Below are 4,296 nucleotides of genomic sequence, written 5' to 3'. Positions count from 1 at the left end.
CAATCCACAATGACTCTTAGATGCTCAGAACACGACGCCTAACCAGTTGGAGGATTCACAATCCTCAAGTGTAATAAGTCTTCAGATCACGCGGACAGAAAGACTTCAATGATGCCTAACACTCTTTGGCTCTGGGTGTTTTGGGTTTTGTCCCCGCAAGGATTACTCTCTCAAATGCTTCGGAGGTGAGTTGCTCTCAAACGACAAAAGTCGTGCACTAAATCTGAGCAACCACCAACTTATGGTGTAGTTGGTGGGCTATTTATAGCCAGGAGGCAACCCGACCTGATTTGTCCAAAATAGCCCTGGGTCACTAAGGAACTGACACGTGTCCAACGGTCAGATTTCAAACACACGTGACAGCTTGACTTGGGCAACAAGTAAAGCTGACTCATCCATCTCTGGATAAGATTTTCTCTCATTGTCTTCGCTCGAAGACTTAGGATTTGGTTGAGCATCACTTCAGTCACTCTGACTTTGTTCACCTGAACCACACTTAACAGTACAGTGGTTCCTATGACTCAAGAAAGAAGAAAAGGAAACTACAACACAATTATGTCTTTATCACGACCCCGACTCCATGCCACACCGATCTAGCATGTAACACCTCATATCACTTTGCGGCCTCATGCGCGGTATTCCCACGGGTGTCGCCTTACCATGCCCGAGACCGTTTCCGTCTTTTGGCACACATATATGATAGTGCCGCTAGCATCCATATGACAAAGAACCCGGGCTGATGTGGCTAGTCGTAAACCCAAAGTGGCACTAACTTACAGGGACAGGCATACATGACCCAGCAACGAACGTGTCGGTTATCAGCGAGTGAATCTGGGCCGTAGCAACTAGGCTAGCAGGACTCTGGTAAACCGGGTTGTAGCAGGCTAACAGGACTCCGGTAGACACCGCGTGACATTTCCCCGAAGGGACAGACACAGGAACGAAGAAGGACACATGTCGGCCAGCCTAAGTGTTCTGGAGCAGTAGCAAGCTACCAAGGCTCAGTGGAAGCACTAGGAGACATTTCCCGGTAAGAGAGGCTACCAAGGATAAACAACTAGATAGTCAGATCCCACACATACCAAGCATTTCAATAACATACACACAATATGCTCGATATGTGCAAATACAACATGGCATCACAACATGACTCTACAACTCAAGTATTTTATTCAATAGGCTCCGAGGAGCGAGATATTACAAACATGGGTCTCTCGACCCAGCATTCAGAGCATACAAGTCAAAGCCTAAGCGGAAGCTTAACATGTCTGAGTACAGACATCTACAAATGAAAAAGGCTGAGAAGCCTGACTATCTACCAGATCCTGCCGAGGGCACAAGATCGTAGCTGAGGTAACAAGCTAAACGTCGAAGTCCACGTGGAACTACTAGCGAGACTGAAGTCTCTCTACAAAAACATAAATTAAGCAATGTGAGTACAAATGTACCCAGCAAGACTTACATCAGAACTAACTGCATATGCACCATTATCAACAAAGGGGTGGTGGGGTTTAACTGCAACAAGCCATCTTTGACTCGGTGGCTATCCTGAACTACGACTGCAAGTAATTCTTTGAGGTGACGCACACGAGTCCACATATTCACCATATGAATACACCACTATGGATCTGCTCCCGTCTCCCTACGAGAACACCATCCATAGCACTCACGCTTATCTTGCGCATTTTAGAGTATCCACTTTCATTTGTCTATGAACTGTATAGGCTACCCAGAGGTCCTTTACCGCGGACGCGACTATTCAAACAGATGATGTTAACCCTGTTGGGGTGTACTTCTTCACACACGCTCTCACCACTTACCGTCATTTACATGACATGTACTCGGCAACCTTCAAGCGGAAGCCCATCGAGGGTGTCGGCAACGACTTGAATAACCACACAAGTCTCTCATCCAGGTTTATCGCCTATTCGGGTTACATCCACAAGGAGATCCGGCCGGGGTGTCGCTCACGGCCCCAAACGATGTGAGCAGGGTTCCCAAGCCCACCATCTGGGTGCCACTTGGTACACGGTGCCATTGCACCTACTCTGTCCCAATCCCACCAATACCGGGTGCCACTTGGTAGACTACTAGCACTACCTACAAACACTAGAAGCTAGTTGAAACTCCTGGACAGAGATCGAGTTGATTAATAAGTCGAGAGGGTCAATTAAGGATCCCAATGAGTGGTAGTAACTGTTCATGGATCACAAACACAGAACTCAGTTCCTGAGGACGGCTTCAATGAGACAACCCACCATGTACTCCTACATGGCCTCTCACCGCCACCTTTTCCAAATCGTGTTCACACACTTAGCTCACACATAGTAGGACATGTTTACACACCTCCGATTCATCCCCGATGAATCATACCTGACTCAACTCTTAGCAGTAGCAGGCATGTCAAACAAGCATGAATGAGTAGGCACATCAGGGCTCAAACAACTCCTACTCATGCTAGTGGGTTTCATCTATTTACTGTGGCAATGACAGGTCATGTAGAGGATAAGGGGGTTCAACTACCGCAGCAAGTAATAGATGAATCATTGTTGTCCTAATGTAGTAAAAGAGAGCAAGAGCAAATGAATGGGATTGTATCGGAATGAACAACGGGGTTTTGCTTTCCTGGATCTTCTGAAGATAGTATAGTTCTTCATCTGTGTGAACGATCACATCGTCGGAACACATCTATCGAGAGGGAACAACCACCGACAAACAAGAGAGAACACAATCAATGCAATGCAACATTATGATGCATGAATGTGACATGGCAAGATGCTATGGATTGTGTTAATGCCACTAGCAAGAAGTTAAGTGAAGCTCATTTGAATCAAGGATTAAAATGCAACTCCAAACATAAGCATTTAAAATGCCCTTTATGTGTTTTCACTTATACAGTAGATATAAGTTGGTTTTTCATGCATGAAAATAGTATAGATGGATATATTGCATTTTTCTGCTCATTTTCCATATATAAAATATTTCATTTGGAGCTACGGTTGATTTTCTATGAATTTTAGAAGTTTTGGATATTTTCTGGAATTTTCAGATATTTCTAAAATAGAAATAATCCAGAAAAGGGGTTTATTGCGTCAGCACTGCATCACTGTGACGTCAGATGGTCAACTAGGCGGCTCCAGGTCAAACCTGACCTAGGGGACCCACTGGTCAGTGGCAACACTAATTAACCGAGTTAATTAGTCGTAAGTTAAATGCTAACCCAGGTTAACTAGGGCCTGGCCCATGTGTCAGCGTCTAACTAACTAACTTTTAGTTAGTCCTAATCCTAACTTAATTAGCATGCGGCTCCCTCTTGTAATAGACGCAGGGGTCAAACCAGTGGTCAAACCCTGGTCAAACGAGTCAAACCCGCCGGCGACTCGACGCCGTCTAGGCCAGACACGGCGGGGCACCTCGGATTTCACCTACAGGGCACTGTTCGAGGCGCCGTTCGGCTCTACGGGCAGCTGGCGCAATGGCGCGTCTGTTGGTGGGCGTGGCTGGGCCTGGGGTGGCCGGAGTCAACGGCGGCGAGCTCAGTTGCGGCCTCTAGAGTTCGGGCGCGAGCGGGGACGCGGTTGCGGTGGCCGTGGCGATGTGCGTTTAGCACCTACGGTGTCTACATGGTGTGGTGAGTTTGATGGGCGCATGTCCGGGACCAAATGGTCACCGGAGCATCACCAGACACGAGTGCGGGCGGCGAAGCGTTCGGGTGGCTACGGCGGCCTATGAGGAAGAAGAGGGGGATGGACGGGGTCAGAGGCTCACAGCGAGTCGGACGAGGAGGTCGGCGAGCTCAGAGACGGTCCGAAGCAAGCGGGGCGGCGATGGCGATCTCGGCGGACCGAGGTTGAAGAAGACGGCGGGGACGATGATACGTCTCCAGTCTATCTATAATTTTTGATTGCTCCATGCTACTTTATCTATTGTTTTGGACTATAATGGGCTTTATTTTCCACTTTTATATTATTTTTGGGACTAACCTATTAACCGGATGCCCAGCCCAAAATTGCTGTTTTTTGCCTATTTCAGTGTTTCAAAGAAAAGAAATATCAAACGGAGTCCAAACGGAATGAAACCTTCGGAAACGTGATCTTCTCACCGAACGTGATCCAGAAGACTTGGACCCTACTCCAAGATGTGCCAGAGCGGTCATGAGGCTGGGGGGCGCGCCCTCCTCCCCTGGGCGCGCCCCCTGCCTCATGGGCCCCCTGACGCTCCACCGACGTACTCCTTCCTCCTATATATACCTACGTACCCCCAACAGATCGGGGACCGAGCCAAAAACCTAATTCC

This window comes from Triticum aestivum, chromosome 2B, assembly GCF_018294505.1.
Source record: "Triticum aestivum cultivar Chinese Spring chromosome 2B, IWGSC CS RefSeq v2.1, whole genome shotgun sequence".
NCBI lineage: Eukaryota > Viridiplantae > Streptophyta > Magnoliopsida > Poales > Poaceae > Triticum > Triticum aestivum.
This window is presented reverse-complemented; position numbering follows the sequence as displayed.